This window comes from Saimiri boliviensis, chromosome 8, assembly GCF_048565385.1.
Source record: "Saimiri boliviensis isolate mSaiBol1 chromosome 8, mSaiBol1.pri, whole genome shotgun sequence".
NCBI classification, from domain to species: domain Eukaryota; kingdom Metazoa; phylum Chordata; class Mammalia; order Primates; family Cebidae; genus Saimiri; species Saimiri boliviensis.
This window is the reverse complement of record NC_133456.1, coordinates 26,159,596-26,174,541: the sequence shown is the minus strand read 5'-3', so window position 1 is coordinate 26,174,541 and position 14,946 is coordinate 26,159,596. Positions and strand designations below refer to the sequence as shown.

The window sequence follows — 14,946 nt, the reverse complement described above, 5'->3', positions numbered from 1 at the left end:
CTTGTAGCTTTGCTGCCCATGGACAGTTTCAGTGTTAACAGCTCAGTGGAAGGTAAGTGTGACAGCCTTTTACACCAGCCTGGAAGACAAATGGATGTTGGAATATGAGAAATGGTGGATATGAAAGATATTTCTGTTGACTGTGTTAAGTTTCAGATGCTGGCTAGACTTTAAAGTAGAAATGTGAAGAACATCGAAGATGTGAATCTGGAGTTCAGGGTATAGGGCAAGACTCAAGATTCTCCTTGGAGGTTGCACATTTTATCTTGAAAGAATTCCATTGTATTTTTAAGAGTGGTAATTTCATTTGATAGAATAAAGAGCCAGTGTTATTTTGAGTAGAATGATGAGAAAAATTTTAATCAAACTTTTTTTTAAAGCACTGCGAATCAAAATAAGAGTAAAATATAGGTGATTTTCAGTCAGCATCAGTGACCTGTCCCTATCTGTCCTGAGTCCCAGCTGATATAGCCAGTAGACAGTAGAAAATTCAGAATTTGTAGGCCGGGCGCGGTGGCGCACGCCTGTAATCCTAGCACTTTGGGAGGCTGAGGTGGGTGGATCACCTGAGGTCAGGAGTTCAAGACCAGCCTGGCCATCATGGTGAAACCCCATCTTTAAAAAAAAAAAAAAATTACTGTTTAGCAGCCCAAGCAAGCATCATGGGGCCAAATTAATTTAGAGCAAGGCAGTTCTTACTAAAAAAGACAATATTTCCCCCTGAGGTATGATTTATTGAACAATTGATTTTATATTTGACAAACTTAGGGCTATATTAATGCTGTATATATTTTCTGTGCACACCCTCGAAATACAACTTTAGTTTATAACCCTCAAAAAAAAAAAAAAAAAAAGAAAATTCAGAATTTGATTTGCGTGTTTTAAAGCTATTGAGAAGAAGAATTAGACATTTTAATTTCTTCCCCCACCCAATAAGGAACCTTGTGGATATATTTGTGAACCTTATCTTTTTTTTTTTTCTTAGCAGGAAACCAGTCTGAACTGCGAGGCCTCTGAACAAGCTGTACGCTGTGAAGCCGCCAGCTTCTGCTTTCTCGAGGCAGAACGCTGGCCCTCAGTGCCTCTTTCTGCTTCCCCTTGTTCCGACCACTGAGGACTGCCGCTGTCCTGTCTGACTCCTCCTGTTGTGGTGAAAATATAGGGACACTGAGGGATTGATATTATTTGGCTCTATATTTTAAAAAGATACTTGGTAATTACACAAAGTTTACATCTGGTTTGAGCAGTACCACTTACAACTTTAAGTTGTTGTACAGAAATTGATTCTTTATTATGTAGAAAACGGACTTTAAAGTTAATACTGAGAGAATTCATGGCTCTTTCCTTCTGCCTTCCCTGTCCTTGAGTTCTTTATTTTTAGAGCCTTTGTACTGGCGCATCTTCCCTTTCCCGGGGAGTTGATTTTAAAAATCAGATTTGCAAGAGTTTGTCCTTTTAGAGGATGATGAAAACCACTTGTATTGAACTTAAAGAAAACATTTTTTAAGTTCCTTGTGTGCCCTTTTCAGATCACATCCCAGAGAGGAAAGACTTCTGCAATATTGTGCTAACCATTTCCTTTCTTCAAGCGTTATCCACAAATGTATGTGGTAATAATGAAACTTGCCATCTTAACCATCTTTAAGTGGGTAGTTCAGTAGTGACGAGTGTATTCACAACACTGAGTACTAGATCTCCAGTTTTTTGTTTTACAGAACTGAAACTGTAAATTAATCAACTCTCTATTTCCTCCAGGCCCAGCCGCTGGCCTTTTGTTTCTATGATTTTGACTATTCTAGATACTTCATATAAGTGGAAACTTACAGTATTTGTCATTTTGTGAGTGACATATCTGAGTGAGCGTGTTTTCAGGGTTCATCTGTGTTGTCACATATGTTATATGACTCATAAAAGCCAGAATTTCTTTTCTTTTGAAAAGCTGAATAATGTTCCATTTATAAATTTCTTAATCTTCACGTGACTGAATTTATAACATTCCTATTTGCAATGTTTTTATAACTAGTTTAGGAAATTCTTCTGTATCCTGAGATCATAAAGATAGCCTCCTATATTTTTAAGAAATATTTTTTCTTTGTTTTAAAACAAGATTAAATTTACAGGAAGGTTACCAGTACAATTCAGATAACCTTTGCTTTTCCCTGAACCATTTGATAATAAGTTGCTGACTTGATGACCCATTACTTCCAAATATTTTAGTGGCATTTCCTAAGAAAAGGACATTCTTCTGTGTAATATCAAAATGACCATCAAAATTAGAAAATTAATACATTTCTATTATCACATCTTCAACTTCATTCAAGTTTTACTGGTTATCTTATCAAATTCTGTTTAACAACATGATCTAGTTGGGAATTACAGGTTGCATTTAGTTCTAATGTCTCTTTAGTCTTGCGTCTAGACCACTCCCTTTATTGAATTGAGAGGTATTTGTTCCTCTTCTGTTTTCTGGGAGGGATTGTATAAAGCCAGTGTCAATTCTTTTTAAAAAATTTGATAGAATTCTTCAGTAAAACCATCTAGGCTGAGTTTTTTTGTTTTTGTTTTTGTTTTTTTTGTTTGTTTGTTTTTGTTTTTTGCTTTTTGAGATGGAGTTTTGCTCTTGTTGCCCAGGCTGGAGTGCAATGGCATGAAATTGGCTCATTGTAGCCTCTGCCTCCTGGGTTCAAGGATTCTCCTGCCTCAGCCTCCTGAGTAGCTGGGATTACAGGTACCCACCACTAGGCCCAGCTAATATTTTGTATTTTGAGTAGAGATGGGTTTCACTATGTTTGCCAGAGTGGTCTTGAACTCCTGACCTCAGGTGATCCACCTGCCTAGGCCTCCCAAAGTGCTGGAATTACAGGTGTGAGCCACTGCACCTCACTGGCCTAGAGATGTTTATGAGATTTTAAATCACAAAGCCAGTTTTTTTTTTTTTTTTTTTTTTGAGACGGAGTTTTCTTGTTACCCAGGCTGGAGTGCAATGGCACGATCTCGGCTCACCGCAACCTCCGCCTCCTGGGTTCAAGCAATTCTCCTACCTCAGCCTCCTGAGTAGCTGGGATTACAGGCACGTGCCACCATGCCCAGCTAATTTTTTGTATCTTTAGTAGAGACGGGGTTTCACCATGTTGACCAGGATGGTCTCGATCTCTCGACCTTGTGATCCACCCGCCTTGGCCTCCCAAAGTGCTGGGATTACAGGCTTGAGCCACCGTGCCCGGCCCTGCAAAGCCAGTTTTCTTAACAGTCTATTTAAATTCATATTGGATGAGTTGTAGTTTGTGTTTTTTCTGGAATTGGTGCATTTCATCTATGAAATTCCATTTTAGCTAATCTATGTGCAGTTTTATTCTTCCTTACCTTATATAGGCATATTTTCAATGAAAAGACAATCTATTACAAATATTTATAAAAATCATATTTTACATCTGTATCATATAATTTTATATCTGTATCATGTACTTTGGATCAAGCTCTAGATGTAGCCGAGATCTCGGGGGCAGGCTATTCAGCACTGATGGGAGACTCAGTGACCTGTAAAGGCTGTGTCTCTACACACTTCAGAGTTTGCTCTGCATGAGTCTCTGACCATACAAATAGCTATGCTGTGGCTATATTGTGCTGACACCTCATTCTGTTTCAATTTTTTTCCATGACTTATTCAAAATAATGTGATATAGTGCAAATCAGATTTGCTATGGTGCCTGACCTTAGGTTGCTTAGAGTCTCTGATGGGGTTGCCGAGAAGTAATTAGGAAATCTGAAATCAGTGTGGTCAGTGTTCTGATGAGGCAACAGGTCCTGATGAGAACACAGAGAAGAGGTATCTGTTTTGTCCTCTGCATCTCTGGTACCTAGTACAGTACCTTGCATATAGTAGGTTCTCACTAAGTCTTTGTTGAATGAACGAATGAACTCAGAACTGAGTGATCACAGGGTCACTTTTGGAGAAGACTTGTGTCTGAGCTAAGTTAGTAATATCTATGGGTAGTAGATGAATGGAGGGAATTCTCTCATGTGGATGCAATAATGTGCAGTGTTGTAGAAGAACAGAAAGCTTAGCAATCTAAATAGTTGTCTAAAGCTGTCTATTTGCAAGTGGGGAGTGGTTTCCAAAAGTGATTGCAGACTGAAGGCTAAGAAGAAATAACTTTAAAGTATGTACTGGACAAGGTTAGCTAAGAACCAGAATTGATTTTTATGAATTAGCATTTTTGGTTCTGGCTGTTGTCTTTACCATTACTAGGTTTAATTTCTAACATCTTAAAAATAATGCTCTCCAAATGAATAAGAAGTATTTTTTTTGTGTGTGTGTGATGCATGGTACAGTTTTCTCTGGCTCTTACCTACTAGTCATATGCATTTTATTCAAAGCAAAGATAGTCTTAGTCTATCTTTGCTTTAAAACAATACTTTTCTATGCTCTAAATATATATGTGATAAATCATGAGTTTACTACTAATAATGGTGGGTCATACTGTTGTGTTTTCACATGCCAGGTACTGTATTAAAACCCTGCCATGGGTTATTTCATTTAATGTGGACAGTGGCCTGTCTGTAAGAAAACCAAACCTAGGGCTCCCATTTTACAGAAGTGGCAACTAAGATTTGGGGAAGTTAAATTGTGTGTACTCAAGGTCACTTAGGTAAGCCTAGGACTCATGTTTGAATAGAAGTCTATCTGACTTCATTTAACCACTGAGCTGTGTGCTCTTTCCAATGTTTCATATTTCTTTTTGTGGCCCAGGATTTAGTTTTACTTGTGTATATATCCTTGGAAAGTTTATCAGTTAAGTAGGGAAAGAGTTTGTACTAAAGTAACATATTAAGACTCTCCTAAAAGCAAATTACAGAAACCCACTTGAAACTAGCCAGCATGGCTGGACACAGATGCTCCAACAATAATTACTGTGCTCTTCCTGTGTCTCCTCCTTTCTCACCTTCCTCTTTCCCCTCCATCTTTATCCCACTGCCCCATTCCCTCATTGTGCTTTTCTTAGAGTGTTGGCCCATTCTATTCTCTGTCACAGGAGCAGCCCCAGCTGAACCCAGCTCCACCTGTGATCCTAGGAAGAGAAAGCATCCTCTCTGGGAGCTCTGGCAGAAATGCGCTGGGGAATACTCTTGGTCATGGGGACTGGGGGCTGTGAGAGGACTTTGTGAACTACATGGAATGTAGCTGTTGGGGTGACAACATATCCATACTTCATCTTGATAAGACATGTCATTTGATGGTTGAAAGCTATAATTATTTAAAGATAATGCACAATATATTTTAATAGCTTTATCAAGATACAGTTCACATACCATAGGACTCACCCATTTAAAGTGTATAATTCAATGGTTTTAATCTATTCACAGTTGTACAGCTATCACCACTGTCTAATCTGTAACGTTTCCATCACAAAAAGAAACCTTGTTACCCATTCACAGGGTTTCCTTCTCGTTGTCCATGCTGGAGTGCAATCTCGGCTCACTGCAACCTCTGCTTCCCAGGTTGAAGCAATTCTCCTGCCTCAGCCTCCCAAGGAGCTGGGATTACAGGCACATGCTTGTCTAATTTTGTATTTTTAGTAGAGGTGCGGTTTCTGCATTTTGGTCAGGCTGGTCTTGAACTCCTGACCTCAGGTGATCCATTCAACTCGGCCTCCCAAAGTGCTGAGATTACAGGAATGAGCCACCACACCAGGTTTTGTTTTCTTGTTTGTTTGTTTTTTGAGATGGAGTCTTGCTCTGTCTCCCAGGCTGGAGTGCAGTGGGATGATCTCGGCTCACTACACCCTCCACCTCCCAGGTTTAAGCAATTATCCTGCCTCAGCTTCCCGAGTAGCTGAGATTGTAGGCACATGCCACCACGCTGGGCTAATTTTTGTAGTTTTAGTGAAGTCAAGGTTTCACCATGTTGGCCAGGCTGGTCTTGAACTCCTGACCTCAGGTGATCCACCTGCCTCAGCCTCCCGAAGTGCTGGGATTACAGGCATGAGCCACCTCACCTGTCCACTATGCCTATCTCGTTGTATTTCTAAAAGGGGAAGGAAAAGAAATAATTGCATTTCCATCCTCACAGTAACTCCATAAAGGAGATAATATCATTTACCTTTTACAAATGTGAAACAAAAGCTCCAGCTTTTTTTTTCTGAGACAGTGTCTCACTGAAGCCCAAGCTTGAGTGCAGTGGCATGACCTTGGCTCACTGCAGTCTTGACCTCCGGGACTCAAGTGATCCTCCCACTTTAGCCTCCTGAGTAGCTGGGACTACAGGGGGACACTGCCACACCTGGAAAAATTTTTGAAATTTTTTGTAGAGATGGGGTCTTGCTATGTTGCCCAGGCTGCTCTCAAACTCCTGGGCTCAAGCAATCCTCCCACATCGACCTCTCAAGTTGCTGGGATTACAGGCATGGTCGCTCCAGCTTTTTTTTTCCCCAAGGCCACATTAAGTTGTTAGTGGCTGAGTCAAAAGAGTCCTGGGGTCTGCTGACTCCTATTTCAGTGTTTCTTCAGCTAGACTACAGCCACTGTCATTCCTGGAAGTTGTCTGACAGTGAACTGAGATGGTATGTTTGGGTGTGTAGCACAAACAGAGGAACATCTCTTAGGAGACTGAACCCTGATGTTCTGATGGGGCCAGAATGTATTCTGGGGAAAGGTTCCATAACTCCCATCCATGACCAGTAAATAGGAATTAGGTACCAGGCGTGGTGGCTCACGCCTGGAATCCCAGCACTTTGGGAGGCTGAGGTGGGTGGATCACTAGGTTGGTTCAAGACCAGCCTGGCCAATATGGTGAAACCCCGTCTCTACTAAAAATACAAAAAATTAGCTGGGCATGGTGGCACGTGCCTGTAATCCCAGCTACTCAGGAGGCTGAGGCAGGAGAATTGCCTGAACCCAGGAGGCGGAGGTTGCGGTGAACCGAGATCACGCCATTGCACTCCAGCCTGGGTAACAAGAGCGAAACTTTGTCTCAAAAAAAAAAAAAAAGAAAAAAGAAAAAAAAGAAAAAGAAAGAAAGAAAAAGAAAAGCCTCTGCTGCATATTTTCCAGGCACCAAATAGCATAAAAGGTCAGTATGATACTACGAACTTTGGCTAATAAAACAAACTGACACAATTAAATGACTATTGAAAATAAACATTGTGGTTTCAAAGATTCATTGATGATTTAGGGTGAAGTTTTTATATTATGCACTATCTTAATGTGGGACGATTCCCTTTCTTTTTGTTTAATAAATATTTGTGAAGCACCTGTATCCACTAGGCACTATTTTAGGTGCTGGTGCTTCAGTGGTAGACAGAGCCCCTGCACTCATACAGTTATCACTTCGTGGGTCAGGTTGCAGACAGCAAATCAGTAAACACACACAAATACATGACACAATTTCAAATGTCAGGTGTTCAAAGCATTCCACCTGATTTTTCTGAAGGAGGGGGCAAATAACTTTCTGCTGGCTTAGATTTGTGCTGACTAGGACACAGACCTACACAGACCTTACAAACTATGATGTGTAAGAAACTATGGTTACTCAGAAATGTACAGGAGTATTTATATCTTTATGACACATATACAATCAATAGGGGCTTTTGTGAGGAAGACAAAAGTCTAGTGGCAACGTCAGCTCTGGAGGTAGGTTACTTGAATTCCAACCTACTTAGTTGTGTGTTCTTGGACAAATTACATAACTTTTCTGTGCCTCAATTTATTTGAAAGATGGTGTATAATAGTATCTATCTCACAGTGTAATTGTGAGGATTATTGAGCTATTCTACGAAAAGTATTAAAACATGCAGTTAAACTCCCAGTAAACACTATTTTTACCCGATTTACAAACTGACATTAAGTCTTGAGCTCCCAAGGGGAATTAGGAACCCTCCTGTGCCATTCCTCTTCTAAAAGTCTGCTGAACAAAAGTTGATGTTGCATTTTCTTTTTTCTTTCTTTTTTTTTTTTTTTTGAGACGGAGTTTCGCTCTTGTTGCCCAGGCTGGAGTGCAATGGCGCGATCTCGGCTCTCCGCAACCTCTGCCTCCTGGGTTCAGGCAATTCTCCTGCCTCAGCCTCCTGAGTAGCTGGGATTACAGGCACGCGCCACCATGCCCAGCTAATTTTTAGTATTTTTAGTAGAGACAGGGTTTCACCATGTTGACCAGGATGGTGTCGATCTCTTGACCTCGTGATCCACCCGCCTCGGCTTCCCAAAGTGCCGGGATTACAGGCTTGAGCCACCGCGCCCGGCCGATGTTGCATTTTCAAAGAGCTCAAATGGATAACTTTTATGAAGTTTGGGGCAAATGAATTATACGTATGTATCACCCTCCCTCAACACCCAGAAGGTATGTGGACATGCAGAATTCAAAAGTCTGAGCATGACTGTGCTCAGGGGGTGAAGGGATGCTTAGAAACTGACCCTTTGAGGAGGAAGGCAGGACGTTCAATAAGAGCGGCTGGCGACCAAAGAACTAAAGTTTAACATAACAAAGGTGAGTTGGTCTCACTGCGACCACAGGCGTCCAACCCAGGAACACCTTCCACCTGGAAGGCCCAGGTGAGGCTGGAGGGGGACTGAAAGGGTCAGACCACGGGATTGTTCTCAACTTTGGGCTTTTTTTAAGAGACGGAGATTCGCTCTTGTTACCCAGGCTGGAGTGCAATGGCGCGATCTCGGCTCACCGCAACCTCCGCCTCCTGGGTTCAGGCAATTCTCCTGCCTCAGCCTCCTGAGTAGCTGGGATTACAGGCACGTGCCACCATGCCCAGCTAATTTTTTGTATTTTTAGTAGAGACGGGGTTTCACCATGTTGACCAGGGTGGTCTCGATTTCTTGACCTCGTGAGCCACCGCGCCCGGCAACTTTGGGCTTTTACACAGCAGTTTCGAAGACAAAGGGGCTTTTCAGCTAGGATTGGTTCACTGTCCTCCTCCTCCCAGGCCCAAGCTTGGTCCCCAAGGTCAGCAGCAATGCTTGGGATGTCCCTCACTTCGCTCCTTTTTCTTGGGGCCACTGCCCACCCCTACGTTGCCTGCTGTCCCTCCTAGAGAGAGGTGGATGGCCGTAACATTCCTTGGAGGACAAAGGGATGGCTGAGGGGGCAAAGACGCCCTTCTAAAGCCCCACCCCGGAAAGGCTTCCCACCACTCCGGTGAGGCGCCCTCAGGCTACAGCCTTCACCTGAACCTCCTCCCTTCGCCCCGCCCCTCGGCACGGGGAACGGCGCTGTGCCGCCGGCGCTCTCTGATTGGCTGCCGCGTCAGGGACCCACGCCGTGAGGTGCCGTGGGCGGCCGGCGGCGCTCTCTGATTGGCTGCCGCGTCAGGGTCCCACGCCGTGATGGTGCCGTGGGCGGCCGGGGGCGCCTGCCTGCACAAGGTGGGAAAGCTGCGTTGGGAGTTGCTGGAAGTCGGAGGCGGGGAAGCGGTCACTGGCAGCGAGCGCAGGCAGCTGGCAGGGCGCAAAGTTGAGAGCAGTCCCTAGTCTAAGCCTTTCTGTCGCCCTCCAGCACCGCCAGGACCACGGACTCCGCCCTGCCGCGGCCGCTCAGCGGCGGTGCAGCGGCCACTTGACCAGGTGGGTTCAGGTACCGCAAGGCACCCAGGCGTCGGGCACACGCCTTCGCCGCCCAATGCGGCCGTGGTGCTGCCAGACCGGGGCCCTGGGAGAGGGGTGGGGACTGGGACCCGCTGCCCCTGGAAGGGAGAGGAAGGCAACCCTGTCCCGGTGACCTCTGCTCCCACCGGCCTCCTCCCTGCCTCTCCAGTGTGCCCCCTGGACCCCCATCCGCCGCCTAGGGCGGTGGTGGTCCCAGCGTTGGTGCCGGCGACAGCCCCGGGGAGGGTCTTTATGTAGACTTGAGGGTGTGTGCTGGTCCCTGCCCTCCGCTGCAGCGGGGCTGGACCCAGTGGTTGGGTTCCGTCGGGTGCACAGGCTGTGTTTCGGAGAGGCTGATGTGGTGGTGCCTGCCCGGCAGGTGGCTCTGCACGACCCCCGGAAAGGCTGATGCGTGGGTCTGGGTGTGAACGGTGCATTAGAGATGGCGCTGATGGGTGCGAGGGGCACAGAGAAGCTTGAGTGCTGCTGCACTTTGGGGACAGTTTGCAATTGCAGTGTGGTTTAAGGGAGACAAAGGCAACAGTTTTGGGGAAGGCAGAGGTTATGAAGAAAAGCGAGAGGGAGTTATCCCCAGGATTCTAGCTGAGAAAGTTGCAGCCTTGTAGATAGAAGCGGCCACCCTTACCTCCTGGCCCAACCTTCAAAAAAGCGCTTGGCAGTGTTCAGGGAAGGGTGGCATTTAAATGAGGCCAATTGTGTTTGATGGTTAAAGGCTCTAAGGATTGCTGAGAAATCAACAATATTGTGATGGGAAGAGCAGCGCCATTTTTATTCAGCAAAGAAAGCTTGGAAGTAGCATAAGATTTAAGGAACTTGTTGATGCCAGCTGTGGGAGGTAGAGTAAGTAATTGCTCTAGCCCCAAGCTAAAGGTAGTTGACTTTGGAAATTTTGCTTACAATTGTTTAAACCTAGAAGTAAGTGTTTGCACTTTGCAGGGGATACTGGTTCACTGTCCTTAGCTGGAATGTGCGCATGTTTAGTCTTAGGGGATTTCACTTATACTACAGATTCTCTCTTACCCAGACTGCTTTTCCTAGCAGCAAGCTGGAAACATGACATTAGGGTACAGGCTGCCTTGCACTTTACTCTTTTAAATAAACTTATGTGGAACGAGTGTCAAATAAAAAATAATTAAATAGAAAAAAATAAATAATTCTGCCTTCTCTTAAAATCTCTTATTGCGGTCATCCCCACCTATCTTTAACAGCAGTTATAATGTGTATCCTGCGAATAAAGTATTGGTAGTGAAATTAATCGTGTATTTGAAGAAAACACTATTCTCTGTTTATTAATCAGTTGATCAGAATTTAGTGTTTTTCATCTTCTCAGCCGTGTGGAAGATCATCGCTGTTTACCACCCTGACATGCAGTGTAACATGTCACACTCTGATTTAAACAGGCTGCTGCCAGTGTATCAGCAAATGCAGGGTAGGTGTCTGTAAAAAAAAAAACAACATACTGCTGATGAGGATCAAGGGAGATACCCATATACATTTACATTTATTTTAGGGAGACCGGCATGTGTTCACATTCTCTTTCTCTTCCCTCTTTCCTTTCTCTGAACCCCGCGTCTGCTATAGGCTTACCCCTCCCTCTCATGCCAAAATATTTTCTTTGTTATGCTAATAATACCTTTTAATTTACATATTGCTTATAACTTTTTAGAAGTGATTTCATAGTAATGAACTCATTTAAACATCTCAGCAACCAGAGAAAGTTCTTTTCAGTACTGAAATAATCAGGAGAACCGTGGGAAGGAGACAGGACTTAAAACTATTTGACATGTCTTTTTTTGTTTAGCTGAAGGTCTTGAGTTTGTAGCTTGGGACTACTATAAATTTGTACAGCCACGTATATACTACACCTAATTTGTGTAGTACAGTTATGTACTGCATAGTGCCAGTGAGGTCATCAGAGCTCATATATGATTTTGGTCCCACGGATTATAAGGGAGCTGAAAAATTCCCATTGCCTAGTGAAGCTGTAGTATTCAAAATTTCTTAATGACTCATGTTTTTGTGGTGATGCTGGTGTAAAAAAAACTCACTGTGCAGCCAGTCCCTGTAAAAGTGTAGCAACTTTTAGTCCTGCAGTCTCCATTCATGGTGAGTGCCCTATATATGTATACCATTTTTTATCTTTTATGCTGTATTTTTACAGTATCTTTTCTATGTTTAGATACACACATACTATAGTATTCATTACAGTAAGCTGCTATATAGGTCTGTAACCTAGGAGTAATAGACTGTACCATCTAGGCACATGTGTAGTAGGCTAGATGTCCACAGTGAATTGCCTAATGATGCATTTTTAAGGATGTACCCCCATTATTAAGCAACACATGAGTATATACAGTTGTTTTCTATTTGAGCAAGTCTCAAAAATATTTAATGAATACAACGTAAGCCTTAACTTTTCTTTTCTTTTTTTTTTTTAGAGATGCAGCTTCACTCTTGTTACCCAGGCTGGAGTGCAATGGCACGATCTTGGCTCACCGCAACCTCCGCCTCCTGGGTTCAGGCAATTCTCCTGCCTCAGCCTCCTGAGTAGCTGGGATTACAGGCACGCGCCACCATGCCCAGCTAATTTTTTGTATTTCTAGTAGAGATGGGGTTTCACCATGTTGACCAGGATGGTCTCGATCTCTTGACCTCGTGATCCACCCGCCTCGGCTTCCCAAAGTGCTGGGATTACAGGCTTGAGCCACCGCGCCCGGCCTTTAAATTTACTTTTAAACATCAGACAGATAGTGTACTGACGTAAAAAGGTTTAAGGAAAAAGATTTGGAATCTTGTAAAATTGACAGGACAGTTGAAATTGACCTTTATTTTTAAATGTCAGACTGGTAATGTGCTGATGTTGTAGAAAGGTTCACATGCAGGTTTGAGTGTGGAAACCCAATTGTCACACTTGGGAATTAAAAAAGAACTAAAATAGACTTCCTTAAATTGAGAAAGTTAGACAGGATGGTGTTTAAGGTCCTGTCTTTTCCAAAAAGTTAAATGTTTGTTGAATTTCAGAGTCTCTCTAAGAAACTTGAAGTGATGGGAATTTTTTATTAAATGCTTTAGCTCCTTTTAAATCATGAAAAGGATGAATGGGAAGAAATAGAGACATTTAAGTATTTGACATCTGTATTTATTCTGAAATTGCTTGTCCACAAAGCATGATATGTAACTGCGATCAGATATCCTTCTGAAAGTGAAAATAATCTTCATTTTGTAAGGTTTCAGTTAAACCCGATTGGTGGTCAATGTGAACTTATTTTTATCAAGAAATTTTAGACAGCTTTATTGAGGAGTCAAGTGACATCCAAGCTGCACATATTAGAAGTGTAAAGTTAGATGTTTTCACACAGGTATTCAGCCATAGAGTTGTCACTACTAGAGATAGTAGACGTACTTGTCATCCCAACGGTTTCCTTGTACCCTTCAGTACTGTCTCCCTCCTGCCTCTGATCCACAGGCAACCACTGATAAGCTTTTTGTAACTGTAGATTAGTTTTCATTTTCTAACATATAAATAGAATCATACAGTAGGTATCCTTTTTTTCTGGCTTTTTTCATTCAATGTGATTATTTCGAGATTCATCTGTGGTGTTTTATGTGTCAGTAGTTCTTTTCCTTTTATTTGCTAAGTAATATCCTATTGTATGGATATACCAGATTCATTTTTGTAGTCATAATGAAGTTAGACTACCTTCTTTTTCCCTTCAGTGGGTCTACTGATTTGCTGGTATTATTTGTAACCCTGAAAATTTGAGACAAGTTTCAGTTAATTTGGAAAGTTTATTTTGCCAAGTTTGAAGATGCGCACTCTTGAGACAGCCTCAGGAAGTCCTGATGACATGTGCCCAGGGTGATCGGGACACGGCTTAGTTTTACACATTTTAGGGAGACGTGAGACATCAGCCAACATATGTAAGAAGTACAATGGTTGTGTCTGGAAAGGCAGAACAACTTGAAGGAGACTTGAAGCTGGAAGGAGCTTCTGGGTCACAGACAGGTGAGAGAGGGGAATGCTTGCATTCTTTGAGTTTTTGATTAGCCTTTCCAAAGGAGGCAATCAGCTATGCATCTATCTCAGTGACAGGCAGGTTGTCCCTAAGCAATTCCCAGCTTGGTTTTTCCCTTTAGCTTAGTGATTTAGGGGCCCCAAGATTTATTTGTCCTTCACACACCTAGGAGACTAAAAATGTGAGTACATATACACAGAGAGACACACTCCAAACTCTCTTCATGGAAGGGCTTCCTTGTTCTTGTATTCATCCCCCTTCATCCTGTTCAGGGATGAGCTTCCTGGCTTTCATTTACCAGAGCAAGCTTGACAGTGTTGTGGATAGGAACCCGGCCCACCTTTCTATGTGTTGGTGTTCTGTGTAATTTTCTGGGGATGTGTGTATGTTGTTGAACTTTTTTATCTAGATTGTGTTTATGTCAGGAGGTTGCCTGATATAAAACTGAAGCTTCACCGGGCGCGGTGGCTCAAGCCTGTAATCCCAGCACTTTGGGAGGCCGAGGCAGGTGGATCACGAGGTCGAGAGATCGAGACCATCCTGGTCAACATGGTGAAACCCCGTCTCTACTAAAAGTGCAAAAAATTAGCTGGGCATGGTGGCACGTGCCTGTAATCCCAGCTACTCAGGAGGCTGAGGCAGGAGAATTGCCTGAGCCCAGGAGGCGGAGGTTGCGGTGAGCCGAGATCGCGCCATTGCACTCCAGCCTGGGTAACAAGGGCAAAACTCCGTCTCTAAATAAATAAATAAATAAATAAAACTGAAGCTTCATAATTTAGCCTTTAGTTGTGTTTCATAGTTTAGCAGTTATGGATTCAGTTAATCTAATACCTCAGATTTCACAAGGGAGTATAATAAATCTTTTCTCAGTTCATAGGAATTTTGTATAGTTGGTTAAGACAGAGATCAAAATGAGTCAAACACTCATTCACGTGGTAAGTAGATGCTTATCTTGAATCTCTGTGGTGTCTTGATTAAATCACTTGCTTTCTGCTGCTGTTTCTGTGCGCTTGGAAAAGTTCACTGCTTTTTGGTTCCTGTGGATGATCTGAGAACACACTTGGGGATTAATGAGTTAATCACCCTCTGGCTATTTTTTAACATGAGCTTACAGGGAGTTTAAGGATGTCTGAGCTCTCTGGGGTTGTCTGAGGAGGAAAAGAAGCAAATTTGGTAGGATGATGAGACAGGTTAGCGTGCAAGTGCAGTAAAGAATTCCATTTTGGGCCGGGCGCGGTGGCTCAAGCCTGTAATCCCAGCACTTTGGGAGGCCGAGGCGGGTGGATCACGAGGTCGAGAGATCGAGACCATCCTGGTCAAC

The 14,946-nt window shown here is 43.2% G+C and overlaps 2 protein-coding genes and 1 pseudogene across 6 annotated transcripts in view; 2 read left to right on the top strand and 1 right to left on the bottom strand.

Annotated features, from left to right (window-relative positions):
* The window catches only part of LOC101031443 (coiled-coil domain-containing protein 14), a 61,836-nt gene extending 58,902 nt beyond the window's left edge, over positions 1 to 2,934 (top strand). Inside the window, exon 14 of one of the 2 annotated variants that reach the window (XR_012518764.1) lies at positions 989 to 2,934. The gene's annotated coding sequence lies outside the window, so the exon portion shown is untranslated. Of the gene's footprint in view, positions 1 to 985 lie in introns of both variants that reach the window. The other variant, XR_012518763.1, reaches the window with a different exon arrangement.
* A 6,354-nt stretch (positions 2,935 to 9,288) lies between these two features.
* LOC104650448 (myosin light chain kinase, smooth muscle-like) overlaps positions 9,289 to 14,946 on the top strand; it is a 64,677-nt gene continuing 59,019 nt past the window's right edge. For all 4 annotated transcript variants that reach the window (XR_012518760.1, XR_012518761.1, XR_012518762.1 and 1 more), the window contains exon 1: positions 9,289 to 9,567. The gene's annotated coding sequence lies outside the window, so the exon portion shown is untranslated. The remainder of the gene's footprint in view (positions 9,568 to 14,946) is intronic.
* On the bottom strand, positions 12,446 to 12,539 carry LOC120363026 (small nucleolar RNA U13; annotated as a pseudogene).